Source organism: Electrophorus electricus, chromosome 2 (assembly GCF_041902795.1).
Source record: "Electrophorus electricus isolate QZ-2024a chromosome 2, ASM4190279v1, whole genome shotgun sequence".
NCBI classification, from domain to species: domain Eukaryota; kingdom Metazoa; phylum Chordata; class Actinopteri; order Gymnotiformes; family Gymnotidae; genus Electrophorus; species Electrophorus electricus.
The window spans coordinates 35,516,735-35,541,038 of NC_137498.1; the positions used below are offsets into that span (position 1 = coordinate 35,516,735).

Here is a 24,304-nt window from a genome sequence, read left to right on the forward strand (position 1 = left end):
CTGACGCAAGTCCTCGGCCCACCTCCCAAACCAGCATGTCCTCACCCTTGCACTCCTTACCCAGGGGCAGTAGCACTACACACACCCCACATTGATATTCAAAAATCTTGATTCCTTCATGCAAGAGTACCAGAGCATCGTCTTCATTTTACAGGTTGGCCGCGTGGATCATCCCAGGGCAGGGTGCTTATCACCAACACACAGGAGTTTCTGAGCCCCCCACCTCCTGTGGTAACCCCACCCCCCAAGAAACTCACGCCTGCTGTCCTGGCCCATCTCCCAAACCCGCCTGCGCCCCTCCTGCCTGTGGGACCAGCCAGCCGCTCTGCTGGCCGCTCTGGGCCTCCTCCTGCTCACTGCAGCCCATGCCAGGAACATGCACACCTCAAAATGGCTGCTGCCTTGTCACCAAGCTCCACCAACATAAAATTAATTAATTAATTAAAAATACTTATAATGACATGAAATAAACATATAGTGTTGCCTCCAGATGGGCAGCGAGCCAGCTACTGTGCTTGAATGGGTCAAACAATAGTTTTGTGACCTTAAACATAACAGGGATGATTTATGGCAAACGGCGAGCTCGGAGGCAGTAACCCAGTTTGAAGGTGTGAGGAACAGGCTTGCTGCTGGGTCACACGGGGTAAGCACTGCTCCCAACAGTGGGAAAACAAGCCGAGGACTGGATCATCTGCGTAGGCTTTTATGCTGCTGTTCCCGCGTTCTCTCTCTCTCTCTCTCTCTCTCTCTCTCTAAAAGTTCAGAATTAGAGCAGAGACTAATCAAGCAGATTGAGAGGGATTCCACAGGAAACACTAACTGTATTTTAAGCCCTTAAACACTGTTTACTTTTAGAATTTGTTTAGAAAATGTACCTCTGTTATCTGATCATGGAATAGGGAGTGAAATGTCTGTTAAAATCAAATGTTTGCAAAGTAATAACCACATTATTATAACCCCAGGTATAAGCTGCATTTAATGTGACAAGTACAGGTGACAGGTAAGCAGTTTAAACATTGTACTTCCAAGATGGGTTACTGGAACATTAAAATGCACATATTTTATATCTACTTTGCAATAGGATAACATTCCAAAAGGTACTTCGACAGAACAGCAAAAAACAAGATGTTGTACTGTAGAAAAAGGATCCAGCCCTGATGCATGTGGCATCAGCCACAACCCTCATGTGTATTTAGGGGTCCATGGTTCTTTATGACAAAGGGATGAGAAGATGGTCTCCTCTGGTGGGACCATGTGAGACAAATATCTAATGTAAGGATGGGCAGGATTAAAGTGTGAGGATGTCCAGACATTTCTCTCAAATGGTGCATGCTCCAGGAGGCACAGGGTCAGTGTCAGGTACCATAGTTGCCTGCGCGAGCTCACTTTTCCCCAGTGCGGGTGCATATCCTTACGCCCTAGGAACCCCGGAGACACTGGCCTGCTGATCCGCCCTCTTCCATGCTCACTGCTCCAGACGGGTCACTGGGAGCAGGGGACGACACAGAGTGGTGCAGCAGTCAGGTCTGCTGCTGGCCCATCTGCTGTGTGTCACTCCATCTCCATCTCTCTACAGAAAAACTCAAGCAAAAGGGTAAAGGAAATTATTTCCCAAGAAGGTCTAATGGCTTTTATGGTTCCGATCAGATACATCCTGTGGTGATCTTTTTTTGTTGCATGGGGGTTTTAAGACACTGAAGACCCAAAACTGGAGGTGTATAAAAAGTGAGGATGTATGGAGTGTACACCTAGAAAATCCCTGTCAGGGAACCCTAGCTCCACTAAAGACTCACAGCACTTCAGTGGAATGCTAAAAATAAGCAAGGCAAGAAGGTGTGTGAGTGAGAACAACCTGGCAACATTCTTCAAGTGAACAGTACATAAAAGCACCATAATCAGTCTGTAAATCTGATAAAAGGGATTACCAGCATTCACACATTCACTTTGAAAAAGGGAGGAGAGCGGGAACTACTTGCTTATTAAGCAGTGGCTCCAAGCTAAAAGAAGAAAACTCAGCAAAGCAGCACGCTGTCTTTATGGAAAACTCTTAAAGGCTTCAATTTACATGTGATGCAAAGATGTAGGCCGATAAATCATATCTGTGAATGTTAAGAGTGAACAATGAGCATCTATTCAAAATATGCAGATTACATTTTAGATTAAAATTTAAGCATGATCTTAAATCGGTTAATTCTCTAATTGGTTCATTCATAGCTTACTGGTTAATTTACTAATTGGACCAAGAATCTCATCAACCAGCACACTGGCATACTGTTACTGAATATTTGGAACTGTGAGGATCCAAAATATGGGGCTGTTGGGAATATGACCAGATTTTGTATAAGGTCAGTTTCTGACACTAATGAGTCCAATTAGGCGGATGACACCCATAGCAACAGAGTTGTAATTGGTTGGCTCCCACTTTATGAGAGTTATGAGTAACAGAATGTGGGCTGGGTGTTAACGCATTTCATGGCTGCAAAAGCATGATACATTTGATTTCAATTTTGCCTCATCTTTACCCTAAGGTTAGGTAAAGGATGGGTTGCGACAAAGCAAAATCAGCAGTCTTGCACCTTCAAAGCAACACACTACATCCACCCACTCACTCTAACACTAACACACACACACACACACACACACACACACACACACACACACACACACACACACACACACACACACTATTAACTACCATCTGCATACACCAGAACACGTAGACATCAGAGGCATAGCACACACTGTCCATTTTGTCTAAACAAGCAGAAATCTCTCTTTCAGTATTCACTCAGTGTCTCTCTCTCTCTCTCTCTCTCTCTCTCACACACACACACACACACACACACACACACACACACACACACACACACAGACACACCTAGATCAGTATGGCGTCTCCCGCTTGCACTCCTTCAGCCATAACACTTAAAACCCTGATCTTCATTAAACAAGACAACAGCTCATTGTGTCCGTTGCCATGACAACAGGCCCTTCTATTTTTAAGCTATGCCACTAATCAATTCTTGTTCTGCTGTCGCCCGAGGGAGGGAGTGGCCGTTTGGGGGGGGGGGGGGGGGGGCAGGAGCAGGGGCAAAGGGGAGGAAGTGTGCGGGGGTGTGAAGTTGAAAACAAAGAAAGCGAGAGAGAGAGAGCACGTGCACTAGAGCGCAACAAGAAGTCTGACAGCAGTGGACCCCTGTGATGGAATGCCTCTGTCTTTTGTGCTAATCAGATTTTCTCTTCAATTAGCTTAGACTTGCTAGAAAGCCCCCTGAACCACAAACCCACATTAACAGCAGGTACAAAACCACACAACTATCCTGATGCATCCTATGAATTTCAGAAGAGAAAATCAGTAGCTTCGCCAAAAATCTCGAAACTCGCCAGCTCATTTTCATTTGCCCATTTTGAGTACAACACTGATGTTTTAAACTATTTGGGGATAGCAGTACACGGCTGTCCTGGTCCAGTTCTCCATTTAGCAAAGCTGATTTCTGTTTCTCCCCTGACTTGGGCACGAGTATCACTGATCACAGACTGTGGTCTGGACCAGAGAAAACCCGAGTAAGACACGGTCTCTGGATAGAATGCCAGACTGCTGCCACTGCTGAACACAAAGTGGAAACGTGTGTCTCTCAGAAACAGAGTACGAGGCTGCAGCACCAGTGGGTGAAGGTAAAACTGCGATCTTCAACACAGGTGTGTTGTACTATGAAGGCCAAAATATGTCAATATGAGAATTTTTAATTAAATAATTTAACTCTGAAAACTTCTTAGATCATATGAGATCATGTGAGAACATATTCTTACCATCATATCAGACTTAAGGATTTTCCATTGGTCAAAAAAAAAAAAATCTAACCATTCCAACAGCAAAAAAATAAAATCTGTTCTTTCATGTAAATCAAGTTTTGTACCCAGGACCCTTTCTATACTTTTGGACTGGGGATATTTACTACCCTTTAATTCACACAAAGTCTCCTCTCTAGGGCAAAAGCCCATAGCAGTGTCCACTATCAGGGATAGCACTCGGGCCAATAGGATCTCTTCCTGGAACACCACTGAGGGACACCACTGGCAGCAGGCTGCTCAAATCTGATTTTTTGGGATATGCAATTTGAGCAGGAAACATGTTCTACAGTCTGATTAGCACATAGCCAGATGAAATCTGACTTTTTCCAATTAGATTCAAACATGATGCATGATATATGCACACATATGGAGACATACAAGTGTCACTAAGTGAAGGAGTTTAGTGATGTCAGAATTTGTGGAGGTTTATGAATGTTGTGAAGGTGGGACCATGTCCCTCACCTGCATTAGGTCAAATTTAGGCTTCAGCAAGATTACTTTAGTGAGTTTTCTATTGATTATGCCAATTAATCAAATAACAAATATTTTTGCTTTATTAAAGAGCAATAGTAAATATACAAAAGAGAATATAAGACAATGAAAAATGAATGAACAAATAATTGGTTTCTATTTTAGAAAAATCAACATTTTTATATCTCAAATTGCATATAGTATCTGTCAAAATGAAACCTAATTTAGTGTATTTAAGTGCTATATAACATTTTGGGCTTTAAATAAAACATTTTCTGAAATGCAAAACAAATAAGTAAATAAAAAATAATTTTAAAGCATTAAAAAAAAAAGTATTCATGATATTTTTTGCATGACCTTTTTATTTTCCACATTTTTCAAGAAATGTGCAGAACATCCATTGGTCTACGGAGTCATTAAACAATTTGACGAAGCTGGTGTAAACACACTACACCAATATTAATGGAAAACATAAAATAGTTTGATTTACATTTATGGCATTTGGCAGAAGCTCTCATCCAGAGCAACTTTAAAAAGTACTTTGTCATTTACTCTGGTTTATACACAAATAAAATATAAGCCAGGCAATATATATAATCCAGGTAAAACTAAGTAATTTGCAATTTGCTGCTTTCCTTAACCTTTACAGTGCACAGCTAAGGGCTCAACATCTGTTTGAAAACAGAAGCAGTAGCTATATTTCTCAGAACACAGAGCAGTATATTGCTTCCTCAGTGTACGAGAGTATATATTTTTTCCATTTATTCATTCTTTCTTTCAAAATATGTAACTTATTTCAGTCCATTTACTATAATGCTTACCACACAGATTTGATGTCTCTGCCAATAAACATGATGAGAAGTTGCTCCGGTACAATTCAACAATCTCAGGTACTTGGCAAACTAGCTAGTCCGCCAGCTAACCTTCCGTAAAATAGCAGGGACGTGACTGCATGACCTCCCAAGTCATGCATGAGCACCCTGATGTGTGAACGTCTCCTGTCTCTGCAGTGACAACCCAAACATGACGGTACTGACTGTTCAGACTCTGGCTAGGCTCAACGTCTGATTTTAAGTAAACATATTCATCTATCGTCATCACTAGACCCTTAACTGCTATGAAGATACTGGATTCTGGGAGCTTATTCATAGCCTCTCCATCATTTGATAATGATTCAAGAAAATATAAAAATATAAAAATAAAAGTCACTTTTGCTACTTTATGTTATCCTCCCACCCTTCTATGGTAGAAGTAATACAATATCACCTTGCTTTAACATTGTTTTTGTATTTGGTATGCTCCCACATTTTTGTTTTTAACAAGTCAAGAATTTAGCAGCTGAATCTGTTTTCGGCTTGATGGATGCTTTGCACTATATATAAATTATATGGATTATATAACTATGTGTATACAGTTATTGATGATTCTTAGTAATCGAGGTACACAAGTAATCATTTCAGCCCTAAGCAAAACAGCACTAAACATGGTATATGTTACGCTCTTTGATTTTAGATACTGTTGTCTACACTGAATACTTTCAGAACTGTGACTGGTCATTTCCCTTATTTAAAACCTAATCCATGATTAAATTTCCATTTTGGTAGCTAGCTGGATTTTGCCCACCCTGCACAAGCATAGGACTGAAAAAGCTAATCAGATTTACCCTGCTGTGCAATCCAGCGTCAAGTTGGAGGAGGAGTCACAAATACGGACGCAGGCAGGCCAATGTCACTGACATTTCTAAAAGAGAGACATAGCAGGATTTTAGGACTGAATTACTGGTAGGGGTGAACAGTGTGTCTACATAAGAATCTGGATCAGAACTTTCAAGATCCAACACATGAAATATAGTAGAATGGAATCAATGCGTATAATAAACATCCAGGCTGTAAAGACCTGCTGAAGGAGAGAAATGACAAACATGTCCACAGAAGCTGCAGAGAAGATGCTGTCCACCCAGCAGCACGGCACTGAGTGGCTGACGGAGATTCAATCTTGAACTGCTTACAGAGCTGCATCAGCAAACATATGATGTGACTTAGGCTATTAATGTTTGGCTTTTTTAAACCTATAACTTGCCCCTTTAGATCAGTCAGATGGCTGTTGGCTATTTTCTCTATGATGATATGCAGACACAACCAATTCAAAGTGAAACGCTTTCCAAGATTCAGTGTATTTGCAGTCAAATGACCTTCACACAGAATAGGAGGAACCACAAGTTAATGCATTTACAATTGTGTCCCATTTTGAATGCTTTCCAGGAAAAACACCCTTAAAACAATACAACATTTTAAACACAATCAAAAAAACAAACAAAAATAAACACAATGTGAAGGAAAGCCATTACACTGCAGGCAAACATGCTTATCAAGGCTATGAAGTGCTGAATCCATGTGTGTTTGTGCATGCCTTTGGACATGGTCGTGGGGCTGTAGTCAATCTTGATGAGAATGGGACTCCTGTTTCTTTAAAAAAAGCAGTGAGTCACAATATCTTTAAAAAAAAAAAAAAAAACAGGGTACCCAGTGGAGTCAAAATGAGAGAGAGCCAGTCTAAGCCGGTTTGTAACCTCAGGGTATGGAATTATCTCTTAATATGTAGCCGTTAGTGGTCAGGCCATCACACGAAGACAGAGAAAGAGAAAGAGAAAGAGGGAGAGAGAGAGAGAGAGAGAGAGAGAGAGAAAGAAGGGGGGCAAAGGGGTAAGGGGAGGGGCATGAAGCTCCTGGGTTTTCAGGGCAGTAAGAGGAAAATGTACTAAATGTACTTCTTGCGAGACGCTGAATCTAAAACCTGGCACCTTGACAAGAAGGCTCATTGCGGAACTTCAGACCACAGGGTGGGGCATACGTTGTTTAAACAAAAAAAAAAGGAAAAAATGCTGGAACTTGAGCCACTTGGAGAGACAGAGGTAGAATGGAGATTTTAAAGTTGGTTTGATTTAGAAAGACGACTAGGTTGAAGGGAACAAAGAGTGACACATTTTAAAGCGAGAATAAGCAAATGCCTTAAACCATACAAAATGACACACCTGCAGCACGTGATTTGAGCATGCACCCTATTAATCTATAGTACAGCATCACCACAGCCAGCATTGAACTGTACATGCACACATACACAAAGAACCCATGTTTTACTGAGGTGAACAGAGAACTGATGGAGCTTTTGCAATCTTAAAGCAATAGGTACACACACACACACACACACACACACACCATTCCACCTGGTAGCAAAATAAAGAGATGAACTATTTGGGCACTCCTCATAACTAACCTTCCATGCAAATTAAAAATAGATCACTTATGCACCATTCAAATGACGGGCTCAGGAAAGGAAACCTTATAGTGCTATACACGTGTTTTTACATAGTAATAAGGCAAACAAGCAGGTGAAAAGATTAATAGAGAATGTAAGCCTTGAGACCGTGCTGATTAAAAGGTCACTGGACTGTAGAGCTGATAGGCTCATGTGAGGAGAGGGTGCCAGGCAGCAAATTCACAATGGGGAATATCAGGGCAAAGGACACAGCCATGACAGGTCCCAGATCGGCTCAAAAAAGCTCACTGTAAAAGACCCACATCTCCACAGTCAGCAAAGACTAACTTGATGACCCAGAGTAACACTGCGTGATTAGTCCACAGGAGTCATATCAGGAAAAGGAACGGTGAGGCATAAATCATGTAATATGCAGAAAGGACTTTAAAAACGAGTAAGCGTTGTGGCCTCCTGAGGATATCGCTTAGTCAGCCTTAGGCCTGGTGAACAGCTGAGCGCACAGTGGGAGCGTGTTAGTCCCAAGGCCACATGGGTCACCTCTCTTTAGAAGCACAAACGGGGATGCATCAAGGAAGGCTGCTCCCGTTTATACATCACACACTGGGCTGCATCAAAATATACGTCCTTTATATCATCCCACATGCAGCCAACACTCCTGGACAGGCAGAGGAGATCAGAGATCTGCACAACTCACTTCCTGTCTATACATTCCACAGGAACGTCTGACACGTGAACAACAGCCAGAGTCAATACTCTGTAAAAAGAGTTCTATAAAAGGTCAAGAATTTAGTCCTAGCCAGAACTTTGATGTAATATAGTGAATACATCTTATTCAACCACATGTGAACAAACATTAAAAAGATAAGTAACTGTGAAAGAATGAACATGAACACTATTGACCTAGTAAACAATAGAGCAATGATTGACGCATTGAACAGTAAAAGCTTCTGAATTTCAGAAGAGTTAATAAAGCATACAGCATTGCTACACACACACACACACACACACACGTGCACCTGCACACACACACACACACACTCACACACACACACACGTGCACCTGCACACACACGCGCGCGTGCACACACACACACACATACACACACTCACACACACACACACACACACACACACACACACACACACACACAGAGGATCAAGTACCTGCTGCACTGTTCCTTTCAGTTTTCATCTTTTTTCAATGAAATTGGTTTGGTGTGGATCAATAGCTCACAATCTTATCTCACATGCAGTGACACTGTATAGTTCATGTAATCTAATAGCAATCTTCAAGTCCAATTTTCACCCTATTGAAAACAGCAGTAAAACCATAGTATGTGCTATACAAAGTAATGTGCTTTTGGATACGTGAGGTGTGAGGAACCCCTGAGTCAATGGTTGATTGGGGAAAGGAGGGGCATGTTAACAAGCTTCCAGAAAATCTAACACTGCTACCTTCCACGTAACATAGTCATTCCTTGATACCACTTTCTTAACCAGGCCTGTAGGTCACTAAACAGCTATATTCAGTTAAACTTTCCGCATCTCGTATGTGCTCATTCTCAGTTCCTCCATCATGTGCAGAACGCACACTGTGCTCTTCCCTACTGCTGTTCGTATGGCTCTAATGTCAGGAAGGCCCTCTAATTAAACTTTACAGGGAGCCATTCATCTGGCCTGATTGTTTCTGTTTGGGGTTTAATAATGCTTACGTGAAGCCCACTGAACACAGCCACTCCACTGAGGTGTGAAGAGGAGTGGTACGGCAAGACTACTGGGTAATGCAGTGGACCAGATCAAATGCTCCTGTTCTCAGTCATACTGTAGCCACAAAAGCTAAAATGCTGACGAATAACCTGCCATTCATACACCGAGCTCAGGAACGCCCACCGATTGCACAATACCACCGATAACTCACGTCACCAAAGAATTTACTGGCAACTGCTGTACCCATGTTGGTAGCATGAGAATTAGGAAGTCTTCAATTTTTTGTAGTCGTCTTTGGTTCAGCTATGACACACTGGTAGTTAAGCACTGGGCACGATGTTGACCATGCAGTGCATGGTTACGCACTGGGCACAGTGCTGACCGTGGTGGGGATTTCTCACAAAAGACTGCTATGTATGTTCCACCTGACATTAACCTGATGTTAGCACTCTTTCAGGGTTGTTTGCAGAGTTACCTGTTGATACACCGATGCTGTGATTAGCATTCTCCTCCAACCGCTGGGATACTCTACACACTGCACACTAAGTGGCTTGATATGTTGTGGCATCAGAGGAAGAGTCTGCATCAAGGGTACAGATACATATCTACAAGGGTGTTAATGTGACAGAAGATGCAAAAGCAAGTTTTTCCAAATCTAATGGAAAAATCTTTACTGTAAATAAACCAAAAAACTCCATGGCAATGCCTTGTAATAAGTTTTAAAACTGTCAAGGTCTCCACAGATAATTTGTTATTGGCTGCAAATAACCAACACAGTGACAATGACCAGTGTTACAGCTTACTCAAACACTCCTACACACACACACACACACACACACACACACACAAATACACACAGCCTGTGGCAAATCAAGATCGAATGAATTTCTAATATTTTATATTTGCCTTGTGGTTTTTGGTTGTTGTTTTCCACTATTGTTTTTTTTTTTTTTGGGGGGGGGGGGGGTGGTAAAAGCCTTGTTTATCCTTCAATTCACAAGCATTTATTAGCACCATACATATCAATTAGCAGCACATGGCAGCAACCGATGAGGCTTTTCACCCTCCAAGGAGTTTCACTTGGGTGGATTTTTAAATAAACTTCATTTTCCTGATTAAGAGCTAATTATGCTGATTTCTTGTTTCTTAAAATAGAAGGCAGTCAGCTCAATTTTTTAAGTGCAGGTCACAACATGAGCATTGATTCTGGGGTATAAAATTCCACTTCTCATAATATGGAAACTACAGACCTGAAAACACCTGAGAACACCAGTCCTATGTGAGGGCAGATAGCCTCCTGATATAGTAATACCACATATTGCATGTTTCTAAAGGACAGAGCCATGTCATTTTTAGGTGGTGGTACAGAAAGAGAACTCCTCAAATTTGCTCAAATAAACAACTCTTCTGCATTGACACTTATACCCAAGTACCTTCATAAAATTTAAGTTTGCAGGTCTCTATGTGGTCATTGTAGATAAAGCGGCCATGTGCCAAGTTCAAGTGCTGACCTACAGATAAAAGTTAATTATGAACAACTGTAAGGTCTGACCCACAAATTGTTAATAATTAGCCACCTAAAATGCAAATGGAATGCACAATATAGCATAAAACTTGTTCTAAAGTACAAGTCTTTAGAAAGAATATAGAGTTCTGACATAATGCTGTTCATTCCAGTGTATCCTAAAGAGCCAAGAGTTTGTGGTCAAAACACAGAGGCCTTATCTCAGTGAGGGAGAAAATCAGCTCTAGGCTTATCAAAGCACAATGTGTCAAACCCTTCTGGACCCCACAGTTCATCAGTATGGTTCTTTTTAACCAACTATCACACAAAACCCAAGAGTTGGACCCAACTGCAAGCCTGGGAGGGTAATGGGTGAAAATGCACCATGTGGATAGACTGACCAAAAGTGCTGAAGGTTACAAGATCAATATATATCTCTTCCCGCTCAGAACCGACTGTGTCAGCATTCAGCTTCATAACTTCAGGCCAGGTAGTCATATTTCCTGGCAGTATATCCACTGGTGCATGTTTACAGAGCAAGTCACTTTGTTGTGTCTTCTGGAAATGTTTGCCAAGGGGACATTACTAATTCTAAACACTGTCGTTTCTGATGATTTAAAAGTTGTGAAGTGAAGCCAAGAACATTTTCTGGTCCCAGAATCCAATCATGGAGCTCCAATTTAACTTTGGGACTTTTCTGGTACGTTAACTCAATTGTCAGTAGCATGATGTGTTTGAATCATCCAAACAAACATAAATATAATTCAAGGTTGGAAAACAAATGACAGTACAATATCCTCTGAAATTCTGGTAGTCCATTAATAGAAATTGTAAATGTATTCTGCTCTGGAAGATTGAACAGAGCAGTGGCACCAAGACATCTGGAAGCGGGCACACTTTTATAGTCTGACACATCACTGATGAAATCTACATCAATGAAAACTGGGTAGCACCCAGAATGTCTGCTCACTACACTGTATTCCATCTAATCACCTGGCGACACACATCCTGGGTCCCGTGGGTTTAGCTAAACAAGGCAGTCACTGGAGATAAGGCGACCATACGCCATGGAAATTAAAGAGGGCACACTGCGTAAAATCCCTTCTCAGACAGTGACCACACGCTCTGCTGCCTTGAGTGTAGTGATGAATAGCAAGAAAAAAAATTAAAAAGCAGAAAATAAATATAAACTCATTCCTCCATCATCTATCTGTAGCAAGGGAGAAACAGTCCAAACAAAATGCCTTTGAGCGAAACAGTCAATAAGAACATTGTTTTGACCCCGTCTTGGGATGTAATACTAGTGGGACAGCCTTCAACCAGTGAAGCAGCACTTTCAAAATTAGTACCAAAAAAAAACCCCCTGGCTCCATTTTGATGTGTCTGCTGTGATCATGATGAAGTGGCCTTTGGGAAAGGATGACTACATATTTAAGTACTGAGTGATGGAGTATTGAGAAGGACAACTACAGTGCCACCCACTCAACTCAAGAGACATAGACATGAGTTGGAGATAAGCAGTCCAGAGCCAATCACTGAAATCCAGATGTAGACCAAATGAACCTTTATGATCAGTAAGCGAGAAAACAAAATAAATGTTCCAAATGAGTCTTCCATAGACAGGGTAGAAAAAAAATCTGTCACTGTTAAGATTTCAAATTTTACTTTTACATGCAACCTATGTGTATGACAAATGAGAATTTCAGAGGTCAACCCCCACTGTAGTTACCTCCTGGGAAAATACCATATGCACAAAGCGACTTACAATTATAACTGAACACAATTTGAGCAATTGAGGGTTAATGGTCTTGCTCAGGTGCCAAAGAGTGGCAACTTGGCAGTGGTGGGGCTTGAACCATCAACCTTCATATTACAAGTCAAGTTCCCACTGCCCAGATAAAACAAAATAGTAATTATGAACTAACTCCTTTTGAAAAGTTTTAAATGATTAGATGGTAAAGTTATAGAATATTGTATAAACAAGAATTGCTTGATGGTTTATGCATGTATCTAATTTACCAATATAACATATATTAGCAATTTAAGAATTGGTGTGTTTAATTTTATTTTTAACATATAGTCTAGCATGCTGATGTCAGTACATTCCCATCATCCACGCGACCATATTCTAAAAAAGAAAAAAGCAACTTCAGCAAGCACATTAACTCTACGCTGTCAGGTTAGATATGGCTGTCCCCAGAATGTATAGTAGAAACACTCGAGCAGCAGACAGTTCGACTTGGACCGTTATAGTAGGCTACGGACTGTATAGCCTACAAATTAGGCGCTGTCTCACTTTAGACGCGTCTGCAGCACCAAGAATAATAGACTGCATATATTATTGATCAGAGTTTCTTTCCAAACGTCATCTCCACCCGTTTATCAGTGACTCCCTGTTGGTTACGATCAATACATGCATTCACGTTGGAATTAAATTTAAGCCTTATGCTTGTCAAGTGCTGGGCAGCCATTTGCGTGCATATGGAGCAAGTTGAGAGAACGTCCTCACTTACGTAAATGGCTGATCCATTTTCGGATCTTTTTCCCCCTAATTGTACAGCCATCAGCACACCGTACATTACCCTGTGCTCCTCAACACAGTTCACCAAATGCTCCGCTCTCAGAACAGCCAGAAGTAGCACAAACCTTCCATTTAACATAACGTATTTCTGTCATATTTGGCAGATCCATTAAAACCATTAAGTATATTTTGGGGGTTCTCATTGTGTGCACCTCTGCACTAGTGGAGCCGTGTCGCGCAGCCGGGAGGACGCGAGGCTCTCTCCGCCGAGCTGGGTTAACCCCCAGAGACACGAGATGAAACAATGAAACGGTTTTCACGCATAAAATGCTGCGGATCTCTCAATTGGGCAAAAGTGTTTCCTCAATATTACAGTGTTATCAAATCAATAGACTTGTACGCGAGACACTCGACTTGTGCTATGCCGAAGACATTCCGAGATCATTTTAATAGTATTAGCTAGGTTAGCCACTTTGAACTACTGTGTGGTTGTTGAAAAGCTTTACTAGCCAGCAAAGCTGCTATGCTATTGTCTAGATATTCACTAAAATATTTGAAATCATCTATTGTTAGCTCTTCTGAAACCTGCTTTGTCACTAATACAGTACAGCGAATGCTTGCTTATATATCCTAAGATTTCAAATCCCGCCGCTGTAAATTCAAAATCACGTCCGATCCCGGCTAGGCCCTATTCGAATCCCCGGACTCACCTTACTTGCCTTTACCCTTCAGGTTCCTCTGTCTCCGGGTTCACTTTCCGATCCTGAAGCGCTGCAGTAGCTCTTCACGATCAGTTCCCGGCACCGGCAGGCAACACAAAAGCGCTGATTGGGCCTGGACAAGCGCTCATCCCCTCAGTCTCTGCCCAGACAGACGGGTTATTGGTCGGCGGCTGTGTCGGAGACGCGCCCCTATGAAGGTGTATGTTGTTGTCTGTGTCTGGAGGGGAGGGGACAAGAAGCTGGGAAATGATGGGAACTAAATGGGTTGTTATGCGCGTCGTGTCAGGAGCACAAGGCAAGCTTACTACATTGGCAGATAAATTGTGGACAGCCATATTAACTCCTTCTTCATTCCTTCAGGCCAATCGACTGACTTTTAGGAAGCATTGACGTCCCATCCGAGCTATCTATTGAACATTTTGAACGCTGCACAAGACTCTGGGAAAAGTAGACGGTTGTTTAATAAGCATCTAAGCTGAGGAACATTAGATCGTCGTGAACTTCATAGTCTTAGCCAGTATAGTTAAACTCAAAAGAGATAGCAGTTTGTGTTCACAATGCAATCAGTGGCTAAAAGTCCTGTTAATTGTCGCTAACCTTTCAAATAAATTTGACATCGTCGGCTACTTAACGAATGGTGGCAATGCGTATGGGGCTATAAAAAATCTAATGATTTGTGTAAATAGCTTACAAGTAATTATCGCCCCGCTAAAAAGATCAGAAAGCTAGCTATCTTACTGAAAAAGCACTTATTGATAATTATATTGTTGACTTGCATAAACAATGCACTCACTCTTATCTTTGATCCGCTTTACGAATTGGCGCCACGGCTTTCTTTAAAATATATATATATATTTTAAATAACGCTAACGTCGTAACTACTAGCAGCCAACTGAAGTTGTAAGTATTGACACGTGCAGGATTTTCAGAAATATCTGTAGTGTACCAGTCTTTCTCGACGGTAGAATGAGAATAACAAACCTATTTCACATTAATTTACGGGTAACTGGGCTGTTAATCATATTGAGCGTCCGTCAGTGAAGGCTGGTTTTAATGACCCTATGCCCGGCTCGTTTTGAAATTGAAACGCTGGCTAGGCTGCGTTATACGTAGATACACCAACATCAAGCGTTGAATTAACACAGATCTAGAGATTAAATGAACTCTTACAGTGTTCATACCCAACTCGATTTAAACTATAAACACTGCACACGGCAATTGAGCATGGATTACAAATTATGGAGCCAAGGTCCTTTCATCGCTTGGAAATCTCGGCAGCCCGCGGGATCACCTTTATTTATGCTCAAATTGATGGTGTGCGGGTCTTTCATTAAACTTTAATTGTTTGTTAACAAAATGATTACTGGGCCCTCTAGCGGTGTTGGAACTTCAGAAAGATGAACTTTACATCTCGTACAAATCATCCGTAATCTGCAACTTTTCAGGAATCACAGTAGCGATATTAACGAATTTACAATCAAATTTGTTAGAACAGGAAAAATACACAAATATGCGAAACTTGGAGTCCTTAGTCTGTAATTCGAAACAAGGGTTACAGCTGTGCTATTGTGTTTCTCATGTGCCCTTGCAATTTTGCAAAAATAGCATATAGGTACATTTGAAACATTTTGAATGAGAGCAGATTGCAAACAGTTTAACACCCTGCTCTTAACTAGTTGGTTTGCTATATGCAACTGTTACTGTCCCTTTGAGTCAAAATTTCAGTTTCAGTTCCAGCAACCCAGCTCTGCCATCATTTGGATCTGATGTATATTTCATGTTGAAAGTGAAACATCCTTTGCATACATCTGGAATGCCTCCCTGACAGCTTGATACTCCAGTGTTCATTAATCATATTTTGTCGCACCATGATGTTATTCATTTTGTTTAAAGAAAGTAACATTCACTGGAAAGTATCTGTCTTCTCCTCCTTAAAATGAATCTGGTCCAAATCTTATGTTCAAAGAAAAATGTAAGGTAGTCTGACACCTAATGCATAGTAGTTTAGGCCATACCACAGAATAGCATGAATATGAACATTGAAATCATGGGATAACTCATATATCTTGTACCTAATATAAACCTAATATATTAAAGAATGCATCCTAGAATGTAACTCTATGTGCAAGGTGTGTTGGGTATTAAACTGCTAGTTTTGCATGAATTGAACCTCATTCATTTTTTTTCTCTCTGGATTGGTCATTTGAATCATCTTTCAGAATTTGAGAAAACTCTAACAGGAAAGCAAGCAAACAATAAAACTGGGTTATGAAAATAGACAAAAATCCTTAAATCACATCCTAACATTGTACTTACATATAGTGACACACACAGGGATTAAAAGTCACAATCTGTCATCTGGCAAAATGAATAAGTAGAGTCACGCATTCTGGGAAAGAAAAGAAAAAAGTGTAAAATGTATAATGAAATGATAATATTGTGAAAAATGAACTAATGAGGTTAATAATCCAGTAAGTCAGTGAGGCATTAGGCTGCATGAGACTGGTTTTTTATGCTTTCAGATGAATGAGAGGTATTAGGGTGAATTTAGGTATTTCTGAGAATACTTATGAAACCATACAAAGCATGTCTGATTGCATAGTATAAAATCTCCTTTTATATGAAATATGCTCAACTGCCTTAAATCGGGCAATCATTTCTATAATGTCTCATCACTGCAGTTACATGTTTGCACTGCAGGATGTTAACTCTAATCCTGTGTTGCCTTCTTCCTGACTAGCAGTGACTCACCCACAATGTAATGGAGAGAGAAGCACATTCTCTTTAACACTAAAAATATTGGCAGATTTAACTAGCTCCCAGTCTCAAATAAAGCGTTCACTCTATTTACATTTTTTAAAATTCTACTAATAATCCAACCTCTTCAACTCTTGGTTGGTGAATATGGGCTGTTTTTCATATTGCTCTAAACAGCTTCCAAAAATTATACTTAAAAATCAAAACAGATGCCCATTTCCCAGTCAGTGGCACACTACTGTCGATGTCTGCGTGCATACACTTTTTAAAAACAGTTTGCAAAGTCTGTGAAATATTTTCACCCTATGACTCCTGACTCCTGATTGCAGTCTTGCAAGAATCCTGCAAGAAAATGTCCTGCAATAAAAATTACCTTGTTTTGATTTAAGTCACTGGGTATATTTAAAGGTGTTTATTCTATTTTAGTGCATCCAACACAGAACTAGCCATATCTTCCTCCTCCAGATTCCAACTCTTTCAGATATTTATTTGCAAAATAATTGTGGTTTTGTGTGATGCTTTTCCATTCCCCTCTGCCATTTGTTTCAAATGGGTCACACGAGTGTCACCCATATTAAGCAGATAAAATGTCATTTGGAGTTGTCTCAGAGGTGTTATTTGGAAATGTCTCTCAGGTGGAAAGAGGTGAGAGGTTGTGCAGACTTCAGAATTGAGATGGGATCAGTCTTTATCAGCATGCATGGATCCGCATTTGAAGGGCTGCATGTGACAATTTGGTGACCTAGTCAGTTTATGAGCTGTAAATAAAGGAGCATGTAACAGAAAGAGCTAAAAGATGCTAAAAATATAAACTATAGTTAGTCACCCGAAGAAGCATTATTTCAAACACTGATGGTCTTATTTGTAATATTTGTAAACATGGAATAAAAAATCTGTTGTTGCCCCACTATATGAAAGATATTTAATTTGGGCTTTCATCATCCAAATGTAGTGGTCGTAAATTATACAACTGAGTTTTTATACAACCAAAGTTAATGTAACCAAAATTAGTTTCTTGTGTGGCATTACCTTTTGGTTGAAGGACAGCCTACAAAGGATTATGGGCTAATAAAAAAGATTTATGGTAATCCAGAAAGTCCTATTAGTGAGGTAAGACCCAGGACATTATTTGTGATATTCAGATGGATGTCTCAATCAAACCCCAGCAACCCACATGCATAGTGGATATGGAGTAGTACTAACCAGGTATGGACCCATGTAATGTTTCCAGAGAAACATTAATGACAATTAATATTATGTATCACTGTGGAGAAGGGTATGGTCCTGTTTCTCCCCTCTGGTGGCACATCACCAAAATGAATCTAATGTTTAAAATAGAAAATTTAACCAGGGCAGGGGAGATTATGAGATCCAATGCAACCTACACAAACAAAAACATGCTGAACTGCTATAAGAGGGCGTTTATGCATGACCTTTTGTGGATCTCTTATAAATCCTCAAAAAGTTATTACAGAAATCATAGTTGCTGGCTCATTGATACACAAAACAACACAAAAATGTCAAAACACAAGGAGTCCACGGTTTAGTAATCCAAAGTGACACAAGCAGGGTCTCAGAAAAACACTAAACCAACAGGAGAGCTTCACATATTTGACACATATTTGATTAAATTTAATATTGGCTAAAGGCTATAGTAGCTCTGCTGCCATGTGCATTTTGTGTTAGCTGTCTATCAGCCCTACATCAGTGCTCAGCCTCTGACCATGGGACCCCTGTTGGCAGCAGTGATACTGACATATGTAAAAAAAATAATAATAAATCCAGTGACACTGCTATGCCTGATATACTCATACCAACCTGAGAGACACTGCCATGACAGTGTCACTGTCAGTGAGAATAATATCAGCAATACATAGTCAGCAGTGATCCTGAAGTCACAGTGTCATGAGCATTTATGAACAGGGTAGAGAATGAGTGTCAAACTGCATATAGTAACAGATGGGCTACTGTCTCTAGCTGTACACCTGTAAAATGCACCCATGAGATCAGTGTATCTAATAAAGTGGCTTGTGTGCGTAGTTGACAGGTAAGTGCATCTCATAAAGTCATAGGTAAATTTATATGTCAGTCTTAAGGATTTCATGAATGAGGAACAGTTGTAGGTGTTCATGAGCAGGGGTCTAAAACCATGCTACATTCTACAAATGTATGTTACTGTTTAATTAACATGCACTGTTTGTGGATAAATACATAGCATTGTCTGTGCAATTTGCTATGACAGTGTGCAGTTTTGAATGTAGCCCAAGTCTGGAGTGTCTGAGGGTAGACGTGATCATGCTCGACAACTGGACCTTGACTGGATGAAGGCTCATTACTCTTAATCTCACAAATCATGCCACTTATTTCAAAAGAGCAGCTATAAGCATGTACTCCTTTTTCTTTTAGTTTTATTATATAAAAAAAAAATACAATATTGCCACACCTCAAATTTCACTGCTGGTTAGAGAACACCTCACAGCTTTCAGTACAGACTTCTTTCCTGCATACATTTATTGTCCCTTTATAATATGTGAGAATTTTATACCTGTTGTAAATGCTTTGAAGCACCTTAAAGTTTTGTTGTAATTAAAACAAACATTTTTTTAATCAGTTCCCGTGAAACTTAAGATTTTTCTTTTAAACAGCAATTTCCAAAGTGTTGGAATAGGACATATAAACAATCTGTCTTGAACATGTTTTGTATTATTAATGCATCATTGTAACAAAAGCTGAAAGTAGCCACCCTAACTGGGACTTGAACCCAGGTCTGACAGGAGGCAAGTGCGAGCTCAGACCACCAGACTAAAGAGGTAACAACCTATTCAACTTATTCTGGAGAGAAGACATAGTCTCACCTTACATTGTTGTCCTCAAGGCATGGTATAACCCATAGATGGCCACAACATACTTAAATTTCTGTCAAGCTCAGGAGTTGCTAAAATATTGCCACCAAAGGATGGCTAGCTTTGAGTTATTTGCCATAACCATGATAAATATTTTAGAATTTGCAATTTCATGGCACTGTCCTATTGTTGCATTGTTTTAGTGCTAAAACGTAGTCGAGTTGCAGTGATTCCTGACTGCAAGGGTTAGCATGGGAAACTGTTTATCATTTAATAATTAATCTTTCACCAGGAGAGGGCAGTATGGCTTACAAACTGCCCTGCAATTACACCCCCTAGAGATCTGTATGAGGGACTCTAGTATTGGTACAGGTGTCTGTGATTCACTCCATCGAAATGGTACATTTAAATAATGTAGTATTTTGTGCACCATGTATTTGTTTTATAGATGTATTATTTATTATTTCCATCATTTGTGTACAGAAAAGAATCATACATAAAATTAGAATCTACATCAGTATAATAAAATCAGACATCAGCTATAATAACTCCCTTTTTTGCTTTGTTAACCACACAACTTGTGCTTTTATCTGTTCCTAGCAAGTATTTGCTAGTGTTTGTGTTTTATGTTCATTCAGCAAAATAATACACACCTTATGCTCACATAATGTGAGATATTTCTTGTGTTTTAGCAGGGGTAAACCTGGAGAATATATTTGGAATAAACTGTTGTTGAACTTTTTTTTTCAGACACTTAATTGTTAAGTATTTATAATTATTTTACTGATAAAATATTTGCTCCAGCTTTTTTGCTTTGTGACACATTAATTTATAAGAAGCTGGAAAAGGTCGTTTATAATTCATGTAACTTTAGACCTATATTGTTAGATGGGCAGGAAAAGATCCTACAGAAAGAGAGGAAGAGCTTATTCAAGGTTATGCTGGATGGCAGAAAGCAGTATGCACATGATTTAGGATTAAACAAAAAGGCTTCAGCACTTGGACAGCTCCACGGTTAAAATCAGTTGCTGCACTGTATCTTTAAACCTCCACTCCTTTCCGAGGGAATATCGGCTTCAGTTTGAATAACGGTTAACTGCGGCAAAATGTCTCTTCCTTGATACCACTTGTGTTGCACAGTCACACGACTGATGTAAGCGAAAGGGATTAAAATCTATGTAGTGGACTAGACTCAAGGTGTGGCATAATAGGATACAGTACTTACTCTCAGGTGATTAGCAGATATTTCTCACGAATCTTCTTTATTAGATGACATGTCTACCCTTACACCAGCGTGAATGGATAAAGAAACTGAAGACTCCGTGGATTAATCCCTTTGATGAATGGGCATCACTCAGCATTACTGCATATCACAAGAGGTATGTTCCAAATGATGCAGTTCTGTAGGCTATACGATAAACCTTTTAGCCAGCAAAGTTTTAAAAGGATGAGTAGAGGTTTTTAAACTTTAATCGATCCTCTCGTCTGAGCAACTGACAAGTGAAACCCACAGTGTATTACTTTTCAAAGATTTGTAAACTTAAGGGAAATGGCTCAGACAAATATTAAAACTAAATACCAAAATAAATACTATATATACTATAAATACTAAATATTTCTATGTTTAACAACACATGCATTCTTTTCTTTTATATATGATTATATATGATATTATTGGGATTATTCACTTTTAGTTGCTTAGTTTGTTAGTTAGTTTGTATTCTTACACAGTCACTCTAGATATTAGTCTATTTCTCTTTATTTGTATTGTGCTACTTGTTCCATGTAATAGATGGATGTGAATGATTTTTCTAGAACAGCAACCCTCAATAAAAAAAGTGATCAAGTGTTCCACGCATTCAGAAAGTTGTGGTTTAGTGAACCCCATTCAAATTGTGGAAGGTGGGGTGAGATAAATGTTCAAATCGTTGAATGTCACATTTTTCACCTTTGACCCATGTCTACTTATAGCTCAGCAGTCTCAAAACATATGCATATATAGGTACACTAAAACCTTTATTATGTAGCCTCTAAGAATAATTTGAAGCACATAAGTTGTTATATAAGATTTATGAAGTAAGGAACAGGTTGGACAATAATGTACCATTATAAATATCCTAGGAAAACCTCATGATCTTTACCAGAACCTCAGGCCAGACTGCTTTAAAGGTCATTTTGGAAAATGTGAATGTGAATGTCCAGATGTGGAGCCAAAAATAACTGATCTTTAATAAAAAGCTTTGTAGCATACTTCTGTACTACACAAATATTCTGGTTTCACTTAATTTGTAATTTGTAAATTCATATTGTCAGGCTAGCAAAAAATGAAAAAAATTACTGAGGTAAAAAAAAAATCATTTTTTTAAACATTTTTTCACGTTAACCCTTACCTTTCCACAACTGTATGAAATTGTAGAGAGCCGGGACACAGAGCAGCATGACGTAGCATCAGAAGTAAAGCTAAAATTAAAACTGAACATGATTGAAAGAAAGAAAGGAAGAAAGAAGGGAAAAGAGGTATCAATCTTTGCTGATCTCACCCTATTATGGTGCACCTTCACCTGGCATGTTCAAAAATATTGCCATCATAACTTACATTAAGCTCAGGCCGAAAGCCGCGTTGTTCCTCCGACACGATGTGCCCACGCGCCATGCAACAGTCCCACACGTGTGAGCAGACTAACGAGAGGGCTTTATCAGCCCGCATGGAAAGGCTCCGGAAGTGATTTGGGTATTGTGGCAGGGCTACAAGATGGCATCAGCTCCAAATGTATGTGGCGATTGGCACCGTTGAAAACTCACCCTGTCACGTCCCCCTGGAATATATTCAACCACTGGCATTCATTTTCAGTCAAATACAGGTATAAGTGCATAAACTTGCTTATAGAGCAGTTAAAAAAAAAAATAAAATTTTTTATATATATATATATATAGTAAATGCACTGATAACCACCGAAGCCAAAATTTAGTTCCTCTTAGAGTCTGATGAACTTTGGCAGCCCTCTCAGTCTTGATTATCATTAGGGCTTCCTCTTCTTAGTTGACAGTTGCATACACACACACACACACACACACACACACACACACACACACACACACATACACACACACACACATACACACACACACACAGACACACACACACACACACACACACACAGACACAGACACACACACACACACACACACACACACACACACACACACAGACATACACACATACACACACACACACATACACACACACACACAGACACACACAGACACACACACACACACACACACACACACACACACACAGACACACACACACACACATACACACACACACACACACACAGACACACACACACACATACACACACACACACACACACACACACACACACACACAGACACACACACACAGACACACACACACACAGACACACACACACAGACACACACACACACACACAGACATACACACACACACACATACACACACACACACACACACACACACACACACACACACACAGACACACACACACACACACACACACACACACAGACACACACACACACAGACACACACACAGACACACACACACACACACACACACACAGACACACACACACACACACACACACACACACACACACACACACACACATACCAATATTTCCAAGTTATAGTATGACTAAGACTGCTTGCATAACTGGGCTGTGATTATACAATTCAACTAAGCTCTTAGCTGACCTATGGAAGCTACTATCATGTGTCACCTACCTAAATCCATTTATCCATAGCTGAAGTCTTTCCAGAAGCTGGAGGGCTCGTTCACATTCATCACTGGGGTAATATATTTGTCTCTTATGGCAAAAAAAATATAGACTGCTCAACTATACATCCCTTTCCTATCCCTATCAGTCAGTGATAAGCTGTATGTTTCTGCATCGAGTGTGTTTGAAATTATTCCATAGCAGTGGGAACCATCCACCGTTGTCCAATCAGCATTTCATTAACAGAATGAGATTGGCAGGATGTAGGAAAAAAGAAAAGCAAACAAACTAAATGAACTCTGGCCCTTACGTATGAATTATGAGTGTCATAAATAGAAACTACTTTTGTCTTTGTATTATTTTGTTTGGTCTTTTAAATCAGAGAATAATCACAGCACTGTTCCCCTGATTTCCTTGCAGTTCTATATATAGGCATTTACATCTTCAGAGACACACTGTAGTGAGAGAGCTGCATTAACCCCAAAAATCCTAGAGAGGTTTATTGATGAGCAAAGAAGAAATGGGGAATGTTGAAGCATGGTATAAAACAAGTTTAGTACTTCCTAAGATAATCATCCTTATTTAGGGAAATGTTTGAGGGATCCAGGAATTCGAGGCATTGATCATATCTGGTTCATACTTTTCACAACCACATTTCATGATGTCTTTCTTTCTTGATATATATGTATGATACAGCTTAGTATCTTCTCCCTCCCTGCAACATCACTGATTTTCTTTACTAATGCGCTAATAAAACTTATGCAGTCAGGCCTTTCATAAATTAAAGATTAAAAAGCTTAAAAGCTTACAAGCTTGCCTCTCCTGAGTGCAAAACCTTTATTTACTAATTATATGAGATGAAGCATGAACATCCTTTAGTTCCAGG

The 24,304-nt window shown here is 39.9% G+C and overlaps 1 protein-coding gene across 2 annotated transcripts in view; it reads right to left on the reverse strand.

The window, feature by feature from the left end:
- The window catches only part of gatad2b (GATA zinc finger domain containing 2B), a 30,167-nt gene extending 15,913 nt beyond the window's left edge, over positions 1 to 14,254 (reverse strand). The window contains exons 1-2 of one of the 2 annotated variants that reach the window (XM_027012062.3): positions 14,042 to 14,254; positions 5,987 to 6,063 (exon numbers count right to left, since the gene is read on the reverse strand). The gene's annotated coding sequence lies outside the window, so the exon portion shown is untranslated. The remainder of the gene's footprint in view (positions 1 to 5,986; positions 6,064 to 14,041) is intronic. The other variant, XM_027012063.3, reaches the window with a different exon arrangement.
- Between the last annotated feature and the right edge of the window lie 10,050 nt (positions 14,255 to 24,304).